A 21,600-nucleotide genomic window follows, 5' to 3' on the forward strand; every position below is an offset into this window, starting at 1 on the left:
CCCATTGAGGAGCGGTCTCGTGTTGCGGTTTGGTCTGCTCCCTTGGGTGACTGATGTGAATCCTATAAGAGAGACATCTGAATCAGACAGTGATAGGAGCCTGATAGAAGATACGGTGACAAAAGGGGCCAGACAATTCTGTGCACAGACCAAGGTAAGAAAATTGACTTTTAAGTATTGCCTTGGTGGCCGGGAAAAGAGGAATTTACTCGCTGGGGGACTAGCGAGGGCTCCGGGAAAATGGGGGGTATGCAGAGTAACTGTCACGGAGTAAGGGATGAAAAAGTCCCTGGTAACATTCCTCCTGAAAGTCCGTTGGGGAGGATGTTGCGGGATTGGACAAGTAATACTTGTACAAGGGCAAAAGATAAAAAGAAAATGATTAAATATTGTTGTTTAGTATGGACCAAAGAACCAATCCTTCGTCCGGCTGTCTTCTGGCCAAAGTATGGTTTGGACGAGGATTGGGTCTGTCAGTATTTAGGGTTGTATGTGAATGGAAAACAACCTTTTAGTCAAGATGAGGCGGACTATGCGTCCTGTTGGAAGGGCAGTTTGGGAATGATGTTAGTAAAGACAAAGGATTCCCCCTCTGCCCCACCCAGTCCCTGGGATCCTCTTAACTGTTTGCCCCCCCCCCGTACCATAAAATCAGGTTAGGTGAACAAGGGGAAGGAGGACAGACAGACAGACAGGGAACAGATGATTCACAAGAGGAGGACGAAGGGACAGGGGCTGGGGATGTTGTTGTTCCTGACCCTCAATTCTCAGCAAAAGAAAGGGAAGCTACAGTAGATGTAGAGGAGACCTCCGGAGAATCTAAATCAAAGTCTAAGGGGGGAAAACAAAAGAAAAAGGGGAAAAACGTAACGACTTATCCCCTTCGGGAGGTACCCATAGGGGACAAAGAGATTGGGTTTGTAAGTGCCCCCCTCACCAGTGGGGAGGTCAGAACATTTAAAAAGGAAATGAAGGTCCTGGTTGAGGATCCGGTGGGGTTGTCTGAACAAATTGATCAATTTTTGGGGCCCAGTCTGTATACCTGGGCTGAATTAATGTCTATTTTGAATATACTATTTACTGGGGAGGAGAGGGGACTTATACGAGGAGCTGCCATTAAAATATGGGACAGGGAACACCCGATTGGAGATGGGGATGCTGGACAGGGAGAGGTGAAGTTTCCCCTCAGAGACCCCCAGTGGGAAAACCAAAACCCGGAGCATAGAGAAGAAATGAGGGAATTGAAAGACCTGATTCTAAAAGGAATGAGGGAGGCAGTTCTGAAGTCACAGAATTTGATTAAAGCCTTTGAAATTAGACAGGAGAAAGATGAGACTCCCTCAGCTTTCTTGCAAAGATTAAGGGACTCAATGCAGAAATACTCTGGAATGAACCCTGAGGACCCAGTGGCACAGGGTCTTTTGAAAGTACATTTTGTGACAAAGGCATGGTCAGACATACAGAGAAAGATACAGAAGATAGAAGGATGGAGCGAAAAACCTTTAGATGAATTGTTGAGAGAGGCACAGAAAGTGTTTGTAAAGAGGGAGGATGAGAGACAAAAACAGAAGGCGAAAATGATGGTAGCTACGGTTGATGAGGTAATTAAGAGGAGAATGGAACCAATAGTGAGCAACCGGAGCGGCAGGAGGCAGCATGTAGGACAGAGAGGAAGAGGAAGAGGGAGAGGACAAGGGGGAACATTTGATAGAGGGTTTGAGCGACAGGGGCAGAGATGGAAGTCGCTACAGGCAGGATGCTATTATTGTGGAAAGATAGGGCATTTTAAGCGGGAGTGTCCTGATCTACAAAGGGAAGAAAAGGCAATTCCGCTTATGAATTATGATGAAGAATAGGGGTGTCAGGGGTTCCTGCCCTCGGTGGCCCACCAGGAACCCTTGATAAACTTGAAGGTGGGACCCTATAGGGAAGAGGTAGTCTTCCTAGTAAATACGGGGGCAGCACGGTCATCGCTAAATTTTAAACCAAAGAAAGTAGAAATGTTAACACGGTCAATTACTGTTTCGGGGGTGAAAGGGGAAGGATTTACTGTTCCACTATTTGAACCTATGACGATAGAAGGTCCTAAAGGTAGGGTTACAGGGGAACTGCTGTATATCCCTGATATAGGAAGTAACTTACTGGGGAGAGACCTAATTATCCTTTTAGGACTGGAGATTGGAATTCAGGAAAAAGAATTAGTTGTACAACTGGCAATATTGACAGAGGATGCAGAGAGAGAGATAGACCCTATAGTATGGGCTAGAGAAGGGAATCGTGGAAAACTACAGATCCCTCCCCTTTTAATAAATTTAAAACGAAAAGGGGACGTTGCCTGTGAACGACAATATCCTATTTCCATAGAAGGTAAACGGGGACTGCAGCCAGTAATTGAGGGACTGATTAGAGATGGACTGTTGGAGCCATGTATGTCTCCTTATAATACCCCAATTCTACCAATGCGGAAATCTGATGGAACTTATCGATTAGTGCAAGATTTGAGAACATTAAATCGGATAGTACAGGTCAGGCACCCAGTGGTGCCAAACCCCTACATGTTATTAAGTAAGATCCCTCATGACCACAAATGGTTTAGTGTGATAGATTTAAAGGATGCCTTTTGGGCTTGTCCCTTGGCGGAGGAAAGTAGGAATTTGTTTGCCTTTGAATGGGAGGATCCCAAGACAGGGCGGAAACAGCAATACCGATGGACTGTGCTCCCCCAGGGGTTTACGGAATCCCCGAATTTATTTGGACAGAAGTTAGAACAAATATTGGAGAAATTTAGCAGCCCCAAGGGGACTACCCTGTTGCAGTATGTAGACGACCTCTTAGTATCAGGAATAAGAAGAGACAGAGTAGTAGAAGCCACTAACAAATTATTGAATTTTCTGGGTCAGCAGGGCCTGCGAGTATCTAAAAACAAATTACAATATGTGGAGCAAGAAGTAAAATACTTGGGACATTTAGTGAGTGAGGGTAAGCGAAAGATAAGCCCGGCGCGGATAGAGGGAATAGTGGGGATGCCACTGCCCAGCACTAAATGAGAGTTACGCAAATTTTTGGGTCTAACGGGATATTGCAGATTGTGGATAGATTCCTATGCTCAGAAGACTAGGAAATTATATCTCAAACTAATAGAGGGGGAGCCAGAACATCTAAATTGGAATGATGAGGAAAAAGAACTAGTCGAGAAACTCAAAAGAGATTTGATTTATGCCCCCGTGTTAGCCTTACCTTCCCTAGATAAACCCTTCCACCTCTTTGTCACCGTAGATAAGGGAGCGGCTTTAGGAGTATTAACCCAGAGGTGGGGAGGGATGAAACAGCCAGTAGCATATCTTTCAAAGCTATTGGATCCAGTATCTTGGGGATGGCCTGAGTGTGTGCAGGCTGTGGCTGCCACTGCACTGTTGGTGGAGGAAAGCAGAAAGCTTACATTTGGGGGAGCCCTAATAGTAAGCACCTCACACCAAGTGAGAACAATCCTAAACCAAAAAGCTGGGCGATGGTTGACAGACTCGCGGATTTTGAAATATGAGGCGATACTGATAGAAAAGGATGATTTAGTGTTGGTCACCGACAATTGTTTAAATCCAGCTGCTTTTCTTTGGAAAGGGGAAGGAGACTCTCCTCAGAATCCAGGGCACGACTGCCTTGACATTATAGAATACCAAACTAAGGTCCGTATGGACCTGAGAGATGTTCCACTTCATGCAGGGGCTAGACTTTTTATAGACGGGTCATCCTGGGTGATTGAAGGGAAAAGGCATAATGGGTATGCAGTCGTAGACGGGACAGAAGGTCGTGTGGTGGAGGCAGGAAGGTTGCCAAATGGGTGGTCAGCTCAGACCTGCGAACTCTATGCATTGGAGAGAGCCCTTAGGACATTAGAAAATAAAGAGGGAACAGTATACACTGATTCTAAATATGCATTTGGTGTTGTGCACACGTTCGGAAAGATATGGCAGGAAAGAGGATTGATCAATAGCCAGGGGAAGGAATTAGTTCATGAAGAATTGATTAAACAGGTCTTGGAATCTTTATTACTCCTCCAAGAGATAGCCGTAGTGCACGTAAATGGTCATCAGAAAGGAAATGAACCAGAGATTAGGGGAAATAGATTAGCTGATGAAGTGGCTAGGGAAGCCGCCCTGAACCCACAAGAAGTGGTGATTCATTCCCTAATACCTACTGTTCCAGGTCCTAGGGAAGCTCCTATATTTACTGAAAAAGAAGAAAGAGAATTGAGAGATTTAAGGGCTACAAAGACAGCTGACGGGCATTGGAAGTTATCTGATGGAAGGGAAATGTTAAACAAAATGATGATACGGGAGATTATGGCTATCCTACACCAAGGCAGTCATTGGGGAGTACAAGCAATGTGTGATTTAGTTCTTAGGGAATATGGATGTAAAGGGATATATACCATTGCTAAACAAATATGTGAGGGATGCATAATATGCAGAAAGGTAAATAAAAAAGTTCTGAGAAAACAGGCCCAGGGAGGAAGAGACCCAGGATTGAGACCCTTTCAGAGTATACAAGTAGATTATACTGAACTGCCTAGAGTAGGAAGACTAAAATATATGTTGGTCATAGTAGATCATTTATCTGGTTGGGTTGAAGCATACCCCCTGGCTACCGCCACTGCAAATGGGGTGTCTAAAACAATATTAGAGCACATAATTCCCCGATATGGGTTAGTGAACCGTATAGAATACGACCGAGGAACTCATTTTACCTCTAAAGTGTTACAGGGGGTAATGAAGGGGTTGGGGATTTCCTGGGAATTCCATACTCCATGGCATCCACCATCATCAGGAAGAGTCGAGAGAATGAACCAAACACTCAAACGACAGCTCTCTAAATTGATAACAGAAACCAGACTCCCTTGGACCAAATGTTTACCTATAGCTCTCTTGCGAGTACGAACAGCCCCGAGGAAAGATTTGGGACTATCCCCCTATGAAATTTTATTTGGATTACCTTATTTGGGAACGCAGCGAGAATTGCCAATTCCTGAAACTAAAGATTTGTTTTTAAAGAAGTATATACTGGGCTTGTCCTCTTTATCTTTCCTCAGAAAACAGGGTCTATTGGCACAGACTCCGCCCCTTGAATTTGCTGTTCATCCCATCCGGCCAGGAGATTGGGTCTTAATAAAATCATGGACAGAGACTAAGCTGCAGCCAGACTGGGAAGGGCCGTATCAGGCTCTTTTGACTACCGAAACGGCAATAAGGACGGCGGAAAAAGGCTGGACTCATTACACTCGGATCAAAGGGCCAGTGGACCCTCCAGTTGAGGAAGAAGTCTGGACAGCCGAATCAACGCAAGACCCGCTGAAACTCAGACTAAAGAGACTTTGAGTAACTGATTATACAGTGGGGACGCGAGCGCGGGATTATTTCTGTAAGATTGTATATTAAGCCTTTTTGTGTTTTAGCATAGCGATTAGAATACTGGGAATGCTTAGAGTTATGATGCTAGTCCTCTTCGTATTAGGATTTTGTCAAATATTATTTTCATATGTATTATTAATGGTTCCTGAGTCTGATAATCCACAAGTAATAGACACTGATGTATGTAGCTTAGTAAATTGTGGGAATGTAGCTAATCAGAGACAATACCGCAACTCAGAGATACATCTTAAGTCCTATGGGGATGGCCTCGGGGATGGTACCTGGTATAATGGTCTTGTCACAATACACCGGACCCCCTTCCGACCAGCACGCGATTGTCCCGATAAAAAGTGTAACCCCATATATTTAACGATAAGGAAAACCACATGGCACGAAGCAGTTTTGGGAGGTGGCACTTATGAGATACAATTAAATGAAACATTTGGGATTGAAATGAAAGCAAATGGGAAGGAGTTTGTGGGCTATTGTTTTCGAATTAGCGTAGGACAGGGAAAACGGGTAGAATTACTGGGTAATGAGATACAACCTTTCACCCCTCCCGATGATCCTAAAGTAGTAAAAATTATAGAGGTAAAGGATTTGAAACAGACCATCGAGATAGAGACTGGGTACGGGGATGCAAATGCCTGGGTTGAATGGGTAAAGTATACTGTAAAGAGTCTGAACAAGAGAAATTGCTATGCAGGTGCCTCCGGTAGGCCAGTGGCCCAGGTGGTTCCCTTTCCGCTCGGGTGGAAGCGAGACAGGAAGGGCATGAAATGTATGATAGCCCTGTACCAGGATGAGACTGCATGGAATGATAGGAATTGTACCTCCCTATCTCTGATGTTCCCTCCCTTGGAGGAGAAAGATGCAAAAGTTCCCCCCACATTTTCCGCCGCAGTTGGAAATCACACGTCGTGTGTGCGCAGGCGAGGTACGAGCCGGTCGAGAGATTTGGGGGAGCTGAAATTATGTACAGAGATTAAGAATGTTACCGAAACGGAGAAGGGAGGGAACTACTCGGCATTAAAGGTTCCCCGAGCGGATCTGTGGTGGTACTGTGGAGGCAAAATATAGAGACCCACCCTCCCTCCGGATTGGAAAGGGATATGCGCAATTGTACAATTGGCAATTCCATTTACCTTGGCATTTGAGAAGGAGAAGATAGTAAGAAAAAGGGGAAGGGGTAAGAGATTACTGTTAGATACTTCTTTCGATGACAGGATTTATCTTGATTCGGTAGGAGTCCCTAGGGGAGTACCTGATGAATTCAAGGCTCGTAAGCAGATTGCAGCAGGCTTTGAGTCAGCTCTCTTTTGGTGGGTAACAATTAATAAAAATGTAGACTGGATAAATTACATTTTCTATAATCAACAGCGATTTATAAATTATACAAGAGAGGCGGTTAAAGGAATATCAGAATAGCTTGATGCGACGAGTAGGATGGCATGGGAAAATAGAATAGCCCTTGATATGATTTTAGCAGAGAAAGGGGGTGTATGTGTGATGTTAGGAGGAAGCTGTTGTACCTTTATTCCTAATAACACTGCGCCTGATGGTTCAATTACTCGGGCCTTACGGGGATTGACTACCTTAGCAGAGGAACTGGCTGAGAATTCAGGAGTAGACACATCTCTCACGGGATGGCTTGAATCCTGGTTTGGAAAATGGAAGGGGGTAGTGGTTTCTATCCTTACTTCCCTGATAGTAGTAGTCGGGGTATTGGTGGCCATTGGCTGTTGTGTCAGACCCTGTATACGAAGGCTCACCCAGAGGCTGATTGAAACAGCCTTGATGAAACGAATGCCCCTGAGGGGAAATTTGACAGAGGGACTTTATCAACTAAATAATAAGGAGATGAGTGAGACTAAGATGGATGAAATCTCTGAAATGATGCTTGCTAATTTTGGGAACAATCTTTAAAAAAAAGGGAGACAAAAATGCAGAAGATAACAGATAGTAATGAAAAGAAAAAGGGGAAATTGTGGGATATAAATGAATTAATGTTATTTCTGCAAGTATAAATTCTGATACAGAATAGGAATGAGAAAATACATATTCAGCAAAAAGAAAGGATATGTTAGCATGAGACGTGAATACAGAACAATGGTGGATATATGGGCAAACAGGAAAGCATCTGTTTCCCCCTACTCAAGACACAGGAACTAACCCTAATCAAAGAGGTCAAAGTGGCCTCTGGATGGAAATAGATGCTGATAGAAGAAAAGATATGCCTAATCAATAATCTACAATAGACTGACGTCAAACACCCTTATGGGAGTCAGAGATAAGAGTTTGTCACGGACAAAACAGGATAAACAGAAGTTGTGGGATAAGTCTTAAGGAAATGAGTGACGTAAGCGAAGCAGGGAACAGACAATGGAATAAGGAAAAACATATGGTATAAATTGCGAGGGTTTTTTGGATATAGTGTGCATTCTGTAATTACCTTACCTGGTAATTAGACAAGGCACCCACCTATAGGTGTATAAATAAAAAAGAAGCTGTTATTCAGATATTCGTCTCGGACTAAAATTATTAGTGAGTGAGCTTTTGTTTCTCACATTGTGAATCTCTCTTTCTCTCTGTTTGCGTGGACTTTCGCTTTTTTTTTCCAAAAACAACATTCCCAACGGAGGCGGCGGGTTGGCCAGACAGGAAGGACAGTGACCAAAGCTGCAGGAAGGTTAGCAGCAGCCTTGCGATATATTGGTTCCTCCTTTTGGGGGTGATCTGAATGGGTTTAACGTGAGGAAAAAAAAATGCGGTGCTGGAAAAACACAGCAGGCCAGGCAGCATCGAGGAGCAGGAGAATCGACGCTGGTCCCCACCTCCCACCCCACCAACCTCCGGATACAGCGTATCATCCTACGTCATTTCCGCCACCTCCAAACAGACCCCCATCACCAGCGATATATTTCCCTCCCCTCCCCTATCAGCATTCCGAAAAGACCACTCCCTCCGTGACTCCCTCGTCAGGTCCACACACCCCACCAACCCAACCTCCACTCCCGGCACCTTCCCCTGCAACAGCAAGAAATGCAAAACTTGCGCCCACACCTCCCCCCTCACTTCCCTCCAAGGCCCCAAGGGACACTTCCATATCCGCCACAAATTCACCTGCACCTCCACACACATCATTTACTGTATCCACTGCACCTGATGTGGCCTCCTCTATATTGAGGAGGCAGGCCGCCTACTTGCGGAACGTTTCAGAGAACACCTCTGGGACACCCGCACCAACTAACCCAACCACCCCGTGGCTGAACACTTTAACTCCCCCTCCCACTCCACTAAGGACATGCAGGTCCTTGGCCTCCTCCATCGCCAGACCATAGCAACACGACGGTTGGAGGAAGAGCGCCTCATCTTCCGCCTAGGAACCCTCCAACCACAGGGATGAATGTAGATTTCTCCAGCTTCCTCATTTCCCCTCCCCCCCATCTTATCTCAGTCCCAACCCCCGGATTCAGCACCACCCTCTTGACCTGCAATCTTCTTCCCGACCTCTCCACCCCCACCCCCTCTCTGGCCTATCACCCTCACCCTCACCTCCTTCCACCTATCGCATTCCCAACGCCCCTCCCCCAAATTTCCTCCCCCCTACATCTTATCTCAGCCCGCTTGGTACACCAGCCTCATTCCTGAAGAAGGGCTTATGCCCGAAACGTCGATTCTCGTGCTCCTGGGATGCTGCCTGGCCTGCTGTGTTTTTCCAGCACATTTTTCAACTCTGGTACTCCAGCATCTGCAGTCCTCACTTTCTGCTTAATGTGAGAAAGTCCTGCTGCACTATGTTGAAAACACTGCACAAAACAAAAACTCACATAAAGTTGCACTTCGAACCAAGTGAACTGATCTATGTTAAAACAGCACATACTGCGCTTAGGCTTCATGAAAAAAAATGAATGACAGTGATAAGGCAAGGCATTGATTGGCAACGATTACCCTCTTGATGGAGCGCAGAAGTGGAGAGATTTTTCAGCAGTGTCTCCATCTCGATTTCCACACATTGGACGGAAAGTAGTGGGCAGGAAAAGGAGGTGTTTCTGCTAAAGTTGCTGACCGTGCGTGTAATGCCCTAGCCCACGCCACCACACACCGCCTACTCACTGCAGTGCCCTCTTCATTACAGATGCTAGCCCAACTTACTCGCCTCCGCAATCCTCTTGCAGATACAAATCAGAGCTGGTTCGCGATGAGAAGCAACTGTGCAGTCACCCGACCTATCACTGACACCGCAAGGGACTAGGAGTTTAGTTACCTCGCTCTGCCTTGTCGCCTTAAATTTTTGGAATTATATTTGCATCCTCGATAACTTAGGGAATAGTTGCAAACTACCATCGTGTTTTAGGCCAGGAGTTCGCCCATATCCCTGTCTCGGTTGCTATATAAGGCATTGGGAGAATTCCATCTGGGATGGAAAATCAATTCTTATTTGTCTTCCCCTGCCATTCCCATCTGCGTATTTCCCTTGTAACTACACAACTCACTGGTGTCGGCTCAGCATCGTCTGCAAGTGTTTCAAATATTTGTTGAGAAGTTCTTCCGGACATTATCCATCATAAGGAATCTTCCAGGTGTCGAACATCACTCTTAAAGCCTCAAGACTCTCGAATTAGCTTCAGAATGCCTTTGTCCTGCTCAATTGTCTCAATTGGCGATTCCTTTCATGTCGAGCTTTGCATTGACCTGGTCGCAGTCTTAAGTTTCCTTAATTCTTAAAGTACAGAGTTAGATTCGACACAAAAGTGTCCCACTCATGGTTTTTGGACCCGGGTTAAATGGAGTTAATCTACAACTATATTTTTTATATTTAGTCAACAGACCTGCAGAAACTTGCAACTCCCTAACACAATCTCATTATTGAGGAGATGTGCAGCTAACTAAATACAAGTTGGCTCTTTAGGGTTCTCTCCAGCTCCTCGGATGCTGCCTGACATGCTGTGCTTTTCCAGCACCACTCTGACCTAAGCTCTGGCATCTGCAGTCCTCAATTTTGCCTCCTTAGGGTTCTCTGTCAACACGTGCACAACTTCAACCTATTGCAGCCATCTCTGGCACGTATGACTGCTCGACCAACATAGGGCTTACTGGCGCCATTCCTGTGTCTGTGCATAAAGATTCAGCACCAACTTCACACAGAGTTGGAGGTCCAACTTCTGGCTTGGCAGCGCATGTTTGCAGACATGATTTGGAGGTGCCGGTGTTGGACCGAGGTGTACAAGGATAAAAATCACACAAAAATCATCAGGTTATAGTCCAACAGGTTTATTTGGAAGCACTAGCTTTCGGAGCACCGCTCCTTCATCAGGTGGTTGTGGAGTATAAGATGTAAGACACAGAATTTAAAGCAAAAGTTTACAGTGTGCTGCCACTGAGATGATATATTGAAAAAGACCTGGATTGTTTGTTAAGTCTCTCATCTTTTAGAATGAGCATGTTGGTTTCAGTTCTTTCTTATGTAAATCCCATAACCTTTTTTAAAAGTTACATTCTCAAGTGAACATTAACAATAGGTGCCATGTCAGCTCAGATAATGTATTGAAGGTGTAAGGTTAAAGTCTGTTCGTCTGTTCCCAATGTTCAGACTGATTCTATATCTAAAAAAAAAGGATTTAGAGAATCTTACGCGGATTCATGAAATTTTTGAGCAAACTAAAACATAATTCTGCAGGTACAAATTCACCTCATAAACTTATATGTGTGTGTGCAGGAAGGTGTGAGTGTCTGTGAGACCGAGTGTGTATGTCTATGTCCATGAGTGTAAAGTCTGTGAGAGAGTGTGTGTGGATATTAGTGTAGGGGAATGTGTATGCGTGAGCATATGAGAGAGGGTCTGTGTGAGTGTACGGGTCTGTAGGAGTGTGTGCGTGCATGTGTGTGTACAAGTACGTGTGTATGTGTGTGTGTCTGTGCGTGTGTGTGTCTGTGTGTGTGTGTGTATGTAGTGCAGTAGGGTCACCTGTCGTGTGACATGAACCCAAGATTTTATGAACCCAAGGTCCTAGTTGAGGCCATCCCCATGGATAGCCAATTTCTCTCTCTCTCTCTGTGTCTCTCTCTCACACACACACACACACACACACACACTCCTACAGACCCATACACTCAAGCAGACCCTCTCTCATATACAAGGTCTCTCTTACACGCTCACACATACACACCCCCACACTCACCTGCATATGCACCCTCTCACAGACTTGTATCCCTTTACACTCACACACTACACACATACACACACTCTCTCACAGACACTCACACCCACCCACGGACCTACCCACCCACCCACGCACACATATAAGTTTGTAGAATTACATTTTGTTTTGCTCAAAAACTGCATGAATCCATGTAAGATTCTGTAAATCCTTTATTTTTAGAAATAGAATCAGTCTGAACATTGACACAAACTCACAGATTTTAACCTTACACCTTCAATGCATTATCTGAGCTGACATGGCACCTATTGTTAATGTTCACTTGAGAATGTAATTTTTTTTTAAAAGAGTTCTGGGATTTACATAAGAAAGAACCGAAACCAACATGCTCATTCTAAAAGATGAGAGACTGAATAAACAATCCAGGTCTTTTTCGATGTATCATTTCAGGGGCATCACACTGTAAACTTTGGTTATAAATTCTGTGCCTTACATCTTATACTCCACAACCACCTGATGAAGGAGCAGCGCTACGAAAGCTAGTGCTTCCAAATAAACCTGTTGGACTATAATCTGGTGTTGTGTGATTTTTAACTATGTTTGCAGAATTAACCATGTCTGGAAACTACTGAAATGATATTATGATTTGCGTTTTAAAGAGGTGTGTTTCTGCACGCACGAAATTAATTTTAATTTATTATTTATTTAATAAATTTGGTTATTTATTATCAGTTGCTAACAAATAATCATTGCGGTGAGGTGCGTTTGGCGGTAACTATTTGAACTACGGGAGGTTTCCCGTATAAATTTCTCCCGAACGTTGTCAACCAGCAGCCAATCATCGATGGGATACAAGTTCTTGAAACCATGGGTTTCTGAAGATGCTGTTTCAAAATCCTTTGATGCTTGCAAGTAAATAATGAAAATTGCCTGAATAAGGGATAAAAAAAGTTCTTTTATTTACTTCTCTTTTAGGTAACCGACACTTGCATTATGTAGATTAATATTAATATGGCACATTGAACAAGCAAGATATTGCAAGTGGATGGGAATAGATACAACGATTCTGGATCAGTGGTGCTGGAAGAGCACAGCAATTCAGGCAGCATCCGAGGAGCTTCACATGGCTAGCTAGGGTTCTATGCAACGTTGCTGCGACCCCTTCTGGACAACTGTGTAAAATGTTGGTCCCCTAACTGAGAAAGGATACAAATGTATAGGCTGTATTTAACAGATGGTGCACTTGAGTGATATCTTGACTGAGAGATTATGTTATAAGGAAACATTTGAAAGCTTGTATCTATGTCCTTAGGAGTTTTGAAGACCAACAGATAAATCTAATGAACTATATGAAGCCCTGACAGAACATGCAGGGCCATGCTGTACATTTCTATGACTGATTTGGAGGTGACGGTGTTGGACTGGGGTGTACAAAGTTAAAAATCACACAACACCAGGTTATAGTCCAACAGATTTAATTGGAAGCACTAGCTTTCGGAACACCGCGGCTTCATCAGGTGATAGTGGAAGGCTCAATTGTAAGGCACAGAATTTATAGCAAAAATTTACAGTGTGATGTAACTGAAATTATACATTGAAACATATCTTGATTGTCTGTTGAGTCTTTCATCTGTTTGAATACCATGATAGTTTCACTTCTTTCACGTGTAAATCGCAAAGCCTTTTTTTAAAAGTTGCATTCTCAGGTTGACTGTAATAATTGGTCTTAGTTAGACAATATGTTGAAGGTGTTAGCCCCCTGTGTTCTGTGTCTATGCCATGATGTTTAGATTGATTCTAATCTAAAAAGTGAGACAACAGAGTTTTACATGAATTCATGCAGTTTTTGATCAAAGTAAAATGTAACTCTGCAAGTACAAATTCACCCCACAAATATATGGGTGTGCATGTGGGTCTTTGTGTCTGTCTGTGTGTGTGTCTGTCTGGGTTGGGGGTTGTGAGTGTGAGAGAGAGTGTATATGTGTGTGTATTGAGTGTAGAGTGTTTTACGTCTGTGAGGGGTTGCACGTGTGAGTGTGGGAGTGTGTGTGTGTCTGGGGTTGGGTGTTGTGAGTGTCTGTGAGAGAGTGTGTATATGTGTGTGCATGAGTGTTTGCGTGCATGTCTGTGTATATGTGTGTGTATAGGAGTGAGTGTGAGAGAGTGAAAAGGTGTGAGCGTGAGTGTAGAGTGGTCTAAGTCTCTGAGAGGATGCATGTGTGAGTATGGGAGTGTGCGTGTCTATAAGGGTGTGTGTGAGTGTCTGTGTATATGTGTGTCCGTGTGTATATGTGTGTTTTGGAGTGCGTGTGTGTGCATGTGTAGGAGTGTCTGTGTGTGTATATAGTGCAATGGTGGTCACCTGTAGCGTGACGTGAACCCAAGGTCCCGGTTGAGGCCCTCCTTATGGGACCTTGACTTCATGTCACACTACAGGTGACCACCATTGCACTATACACAAACACTCCTATACACACACATATACACAGACACGCACACAAACACTCATGCACACATATATACACACTCTCTCACAGACACTCACAACACCCGACCCCAGACACACACACTCCCACACTCAAGCATGCAACCCCTCACAGACTTAAAACACTCTACACTCAATATACACACATATACACTCTCTCTCACACTCACAACCCCCAACCCAGACAGACACAATGACTCACATGCACACATATATTTTGTGGGGTGAATTTATACTTGCAGAGTTACATTGCACTTTGCTCAAAAACTGCATGAATTCATGTAAAACTCTGTTATCTCACTTTTTAGATTAGAATCAATCTAAACATCAGGTCATAGACAGAGAACACAGGGGGCTAACACCTTCAACATATTGTCTAACTAAGACCAATTATTACAGTCAACCTGAGAATACAACTTTTTAAAAAAGGCTTTTGTGATTTACACATGAAAGAAGTGAAACTATCATGGTATTCGAACAGATGAAAGATTGGTGTATGGGAGAAGGATTCACATTTTTGGATCATTGGAATCTCTTTTGGGGTAAAAGTGACCTGTACAAGAAGGACGGATTGCACCAAAATTGGAAGGGGACTAATATACTGGCAGGGAAATTTGCTGGAACTGCTTGGGAGGATTTAAACTAGTAAGGTGGGGTGGGGGGGGGGTGGGAGGGGTGGGGGGGGGGGGGGTGGGAGGGGTGGGGGGGGGACCCAGGGAGATAGTGAGGAAAGAGATCGATCTGAGACAGGTACAGTTGAGAACAGAAGTGAGTCTAACAGTCAGGACAGGCAGGGACAAGGTAGAACTAATCAATTAAACTGCATTTATTTCAATGCAAGGGGCCTAACAGGGAAGGCAGTTGAACTCAGGGCATGGTTAGGGATATCATAGAAATCACAGAAACATGGGTCAGGGATGAGCAGGACTGGCAGCTTAATGTTCCAGGATACAAATGTTAGAGGAAGGATAGAAAGGGAGGCAAGAGAGGAGGGGGAGTGGCATTTTTGATAAGGGATAACATTTTTCGCTGTGCTGAGAGAGGATATTCCCGGAGATATACCCAGGGAAGTTATTTGGGTGGAACTGAGAAATAAGAAAGGGATGATCACCTTATTGGGATTGCATTATAGACCCCCTAATAGTCAGACGGAAATTGAGAAACAAACTTGTAAGGAGATCTCAGCTATCTGTGAGAATAATAGGGTGGTTATGGTAGGGGATTTTAACTTTCCAGACATCAACTGGGACTGCCATCGTGTTAAGGGTTTAGATGGAGACGAATTTCTTAAGTGCGTACAAGACAATTTTCTGATTCAGTATGTGGATGTACCTACTAGAGAAGGTGCAAAACTTGACCTACTCTTGGGAAACAAGGCAGGGCAGGTAGCTGAGGTGTCAGTGGGGGAGCACTTTGGGGCCAGCGACCATAATTCTATTCATGTTAAAATAGTGATGGAAAAGGATAGACCAGATCTAAAAGTTGAAGTTCTAAATTGGAGAAAGGCCAATTTTGACGGTATTAGGCAAGAACTTTCGAAAGCTGATTGGAGGCAGATGTTTGCAGGTAAAGGGACGGCTGGAAAATGGGAAGCCTTCAGAAATGAGATAACAAGAAAATCCAGAGAAAGTATATTCCTGTCAGGGTGAAAGGGAAGGTTAGTAGGTATAGGGAATGCTGGATGACTAAAGAAATTGAGGGTCTGGTTAAGAAAATGAAGGAAGCACATGTCAGGTATAGACAGGATAGATAGAGTGAATCCTCAGAAGAGTATAAAGGAAATAGGAGTATACTTAAGAGGGAAATCAGGAGGGCAAAAAGGGGACATGAGATAGCTTTGGCAAATAGAATTAAGGAGAATCCAAAGGATTTTTACAAATATATTAAGGACAAAAGGATAACTAGGGAGAGAATAGGACCCCTCAAAGATCAGCAAGGCGGCCTTTGTGTGGAGCCACAGAAAATGGGGGAGATATTAAATGAATATTTTACATCAGTATTTACTGTGGAAAAGGATATGGAAGATACAGACTGTAGGGAAATAGATGGTGACATCTTGCAAAATGTCCAGATTACAGAGGAGGAAGTGCTGGATGTCTTTAAACAGTTAAAAGTGGATAAATCCCCAAGACCTGATCAGGTGTACCCTAGAACTCTGTGGGAAGCTAGAGAAGTAATTGCTGGGCCTCTTGCTGAGATATTTGTATCACCGATAGTCACAGGTGAGGTGCCGGAAGACTGGAGGTTGGCAAACATAGTGTCACTGTTTAAGAAGGGCAGTAAAGACAAGCCAGGGAACTATAGACCAGTGAGCCTGACCTCAGTGGTGGGCAAATCGTTGGAGGGAATCCTGAGGGACAGGATGTACATGTATTTGGAAAGGCAAGGACTGATTAGGGATAGTCAACATGGCTTTGTGCATGGGAAATCATGGCTCACAAACTTGATTGACTTTTTTGAAGAAGTAACAAAGAAGATTGATGAGGGCAGAGCAGTAGATGTGATCTATATGGACTTCAGTAAGGCGTTTGACAAGATTCCCCATGGGAGACTGATTAGCAAGGTTAGATCTCATGGAATACAGGGAGAACTAGCCATTTGGATACAGAACTGGCTCAAAGGTAGAAGACAAAGGGTGGTGGTGGAGGGTTGTTTTTCCAACTGGAGGCCTGTGACCAGTGGAGTGCCACAAGGATCAGTGCTGAGTCCTCCACTTTTTGTCATTTACATAAATGATTTGGACACGAGCATAAGAGGTACAGTTAGTAAGTTTGCAGATGACACCAAAATTGGAGGTGCAGTGGACAGCGAAGAGGGTTACCTCAGATTACAACAGGATCTGGACCAGATGGGCCAATGGGCTGAGAAGTGGCAGATGGAGTTTAATTCAGGTAAATGCGAGGTGCTTAATTTTGGGAAAGCAAATCTTAGCAGGACTTATACCCTTAATGGTAAGGTCCTATGGAGTGTTGCTGAACAAAGAGACCTTGGAGTGCAGGTTCATAACTCCTTGAAAGTGGAGTTGCAGGTGGATAGGATAGTGAAGAAGGCGTTTGGATGCTTTCTTTTACTGATCAGAGTATTGAGTACAGGAGTTGGGAGGTCATGTTGCGGCTGTACAGGACATTGGTTAAGGTACTGTTGGAATATTGCGTCCAATTCTGGTCTCCTTCCTATCGGAAAGATGTTGTGAAATTTGAAAGGGTTCAGAAAAGACTTACAAGGATGTTGCCAGGGTTGGAGGATTTGAGTTATAGGAAGAGGTTGAACAGAGTGGGACTGTTTTCCCTGGAGTGTCGGAGGCTGAGGAGTGACCTTATCGAGGTTTATAAAATTATGAGTGGCATGGATAGGATAAATAGATAACGTCTTTTCTCTGGGGTCGGGGAGTCCAGAACTAGAGGGCATAGGTTTAGAGTGAAAGGGGAAAGATATAAAAGACATCTCAGGGGCAACCTTTTCATGCAGATGGTGGTATGTGTATGGATTGAGCTGCCAGAGGATGTGGTGGAGGCTGGTACAATTGCAACATTTAAGAGGCATTTGGATGGGTATTTGAATAGGAAGGGTTTGGAGGGATATGGGCCGGGTGCTGGCAGGTGGGACTAGATTGGGTTGGGATATCTGATCGGCATGGACAGGTTAGACCGAAGGGTCTGTTTCCATGCTGTACATCTCTGTGACTCTATGACTCAACAGACAATCAAGGTATTTTTCAATGTATAATTTCAGTTACACCACACTGTAAATTTCTGTTCTAAATTCTGTGCCTTACAATTGTGTCCCCCACAATCACCTGATGAAGGAGCGATGCTCCGAAAGCTAGTGTACTTCCAACTAAACCTATTGGACTATAACCTGGTGTGATTTTTAACTTTGTACACCCCAGTCCAACACTGACATCTCCAAATCATTAAAAAAACTCAGCATGTCGAATCACAGAATCATACATGGATAGGGGCATTGATAGGGTGAATAGCCAAAGTCTTTGACTCAATGTAGGGGAGGGCATAGGTTTAAGGTGAAAGAGGAAAGATTTAAAAAGTACCTAAGTGGCAACTTTTTCATGCAGAGGGTGGTGCATGTATAGAATAAGCTGCCAGAGGAATTGATGGAGGCTGATACAATGACAATATTTAAAAGGCATCTGGATGGATGAATAAGAAGGGTTTAGAGGGAGATGGACCAAATGCTCACAAAGGGTCTAGATTAATTTAGGCTATCCAGTTAGCATGGACGAGTTGGAGTGAAGGGTCTGTTTCTGTTTTGAATATCGGTATAACTCTATGACTCACACAGTATGGAATGTAAAGAGAAAACAGAGTCAACATGAAGGGTGAATGGACTTGAAACGTTAACTCTATTTTCTCTCTACAGATGTTGTGAAAATTGAAAGGGTTCTGAAAAGATTTACAAGGATGTTGCCGGGTTTGGAAGATTTGAGCTATAGCAAGAGGCTGAATAGGTCGGGGCTGTTTTCCTTGGAGTGTCGGAGGCTGAGGAGTGACCTTATTGAGGTTTATGGATAGGGTATAAAGACAAGGTATTTTCCCTGAATTCAGAATATCTAGTCAGCATCGCCAAGTTGGACCGAAAGGTCAGTTTCCGTGCTCTACATCTCTATGACTCAGTGACCTGCTGAATTTTGTTTACACTTTCTGAACTTGTTTCAGATTTCCAGCGTCTGCAGTTCTTTGTTTGCAATTTGTTTGCAAGTTGGGGGCACAGTTTAAACATAAGGAGTCTCCCAGTGAAGATGGAGTGAGATGGAACTTCTCCCAGAGTGTAGAACTGTCTTCCACCAAACAGCAGTAGATGTGGGTCTATTAAATACATTCAAGGCAGTGTTAAATGGGGAAAGGTAAGAATGTGGAGCTGAGGCCACAAGCAGATCAGTCATGACTTTATTGAATGTTGGAGTAGATTTAAGGCACCAAAGGGTTTATATCTGCTCCTGATTTGTATATCTATACAAGAATTTGCATTGGTTTTTCAGTTAGAGTTTACCATTTAGACCATCCCTATCCTTTAAATGTCAAAATTCCATTCTGGTCAAGCTTTAAAATGCTTTGCTGTCAGTTTCTATGTCATGTGCATCTGGTTGTTTTGGGGAGGTGGCAGGACAGGGAGTGGTGTATATATTGTCCTCCAGATATTTCATTTTCTTGATTTTCACCCTGATTTTAGGATGTTTGGGAAGAATGTTCCATGTAAGACTCACACTGGTCTTCCCTGGTCTCCTTCAGTGTCAAACTGCAGCAAAAACTTTATCGCAGGTTACAAAGTCAAAAATGACTCGCTCAGTGACACCATAGATACTACATGAATGTGCCCTACATGTGAATCCCAGAGCATCTTGGTGTGAGGTGGACAGAAGCAGCCACAGTTGCTATCACTGTTCACTATTCAGTAATGCCTGTTAGATGTGGATAGAACAGTGGCTGAGATGGATATCTGAAGAGTTATCCCATTGATTGAATCCTGGTCAGAGACGATGGGCGGTCTCTGGTGTATCACACCCTGCTTGAGCTCAGCAGTTTCAGAGACAATAGCAGGGAACTGAGGAATGGAATAACATTGCTGAGGAACCAGCTCAAACCAACTTTTCCATGATAAGAAATTGTATTTCATTTTCTTTTCCATCAGAATTTCAGCTTTCAGTATTTAACTTCCTACTAAATTTGACTTCTCTGTATTCACATTAAAATGATTCCAAAGTTCCTACATAGAAATACATATAAAATTCATGGGTTCTGTATTCCCCTCAGAAGTTCTTATTTTCCCCAGCTGTTCTTAAGCTCCCAGAGTCAGTCACAGATTTGAAACAACTTGGTGGGACAAATTATTTGACTCAGTTCCTGGATTCACTGTTCAGACCATGACCTGGACAACTTAATTAATTTCCTCCACCTTCAAGATGCTCCAGCAGGACAATCTCACATGATCGTCAGTCGTCCAGCCCTGATCTTCAAATTTATATTAATTATAGAGTGATTGTTGTTGTGTAGGGAGAAATATCAAAGAGGAGTCTTGACTTCTATGTCCAACAATATGAGTAACTTTTATTCAAAGCTTTTCTAGCACATATTAGGAGAGGCTGGAGACAACTCTGTATCTGGCTTACACATGGGTCCCAGTCACCCCCTTAATTACAGCTCAGATCAGAGGAGAAATCAATGACAAACTTGGGACTGTGGCTAAACTAGGTCTTTCAAAAATGCCCCTTATTAATATGCTTGTATGTTTAGAACTGCCTGTTTATAGAGACTTGATTAACTTCCTTAATGGATCTTCCTACGGAGAATCTTATCTTATTCAGTATCTCTATATGGAGATCACAAGTCTGGCTGCGAATATCTGCTATATGTAGTTGCCAACGTCTTTCGGCCATCTTGTCAATTTTAGTTATGGGCCGGCACAATAGTTGGGATTCATGTTGATTTTTGATTATGTTGTTAGTCAATGATATATGTGAGTTGCATTTATTTTGTACCAAGTGCAACAAGGCTTTGGGCATTTACAGAGGACATTCAATGTTAGAGCATAATGGACACTTTACTTAAACTTCTCTCCCAAGCTTACAAACAAGTTTTAACCTGACTATGTTAGTAGACTCCATTTCTTCTTTCAGAATTTTGCTCTCTCTCATGAAACTTAAATTGTAAGGAATTGCCATTTTCCTATTAGCAGTTTGCTGAGGACTAAACTTCAAATTAATATGGTGGATCACGCGGCAGCTCATTGAGATATTGTGGAGAGTGGGTGTATGACTTGCTACACTGACCACCAAAGTCGCTGAAGAGTAATATTGGCTGATGTATTACACCAACTTTACACACAGTGCTGGTCAGGTAGGTTGAGATGGGTGGTTGGCTCCTGGTTTAACCATGCCTCTCAGTTTCAGGGGAAACGAAAATGGCATTTTTGAAAGACCTAGTTTAGCCACAGTTTGTTATTTAGTAAAAAGTCGAATGAAAGGTCTGATGTTACAGTATTCCTAATTTTTCAGGTAATTGTAGAATTAGAACAACAAATTAGTATGAAAAGGTTTAGTTGCATTCCCTGAGCACATGTTTGCAGTCGTAGAGCTGTACAGCACAGAAACAGACCCTTCGGTTTAACCCGTCCATGCCGACCAGATATCCTAACCAAATCTAGTCCCGCCTGCCAGTACCTGGCCCATATCCCTCTAGACCTATTCCCATTCATATACCCTTTTAAATGTTGTAATTGTCCCAGCCTCCACCGCTTCCACTGGCAGCTCATTCCATACACGAACCATCCTCTGTGTGGAAAAGTTACACCTTTGGTCCCTTTTAACTCTTTCCCCTCTCACCCTAAACCTATGCCCGCTAGTTCTGGACTCCCCCACCCCAGTAAAAAGACATTGTCTATTTATCCTAACCATGACCCTCATGATATTGAACAACATATTGTGTAGGACAGTCAACATCAAATACATGTCATGCAATTATTTATTTCTGTCCAGCATTTGGTGCCCTAATTAGAACCTATTTGTCGAAACCCTTCATTTAAACACCTCAGGACA

The sequence above is a fragment of the Chiloscyllium plagiosum genome, unplaced genomic scaffold (genome assembly GCF_037043375.1).
Source record: "Chiloscyllium plagiosum isolate Xiang-an unplaced genomic scaffold, Cpla_swu_hap1 HiC_scaffold_35, whole genome shotgun sequence".
Lineage (NCBI taxonomy): Eukaryota > Metazoa > Chordata > Chondrichthyes > Orectolobiformes > Hemiscylliidae > Chiloscyllium > Chiloscyllium plagiosum.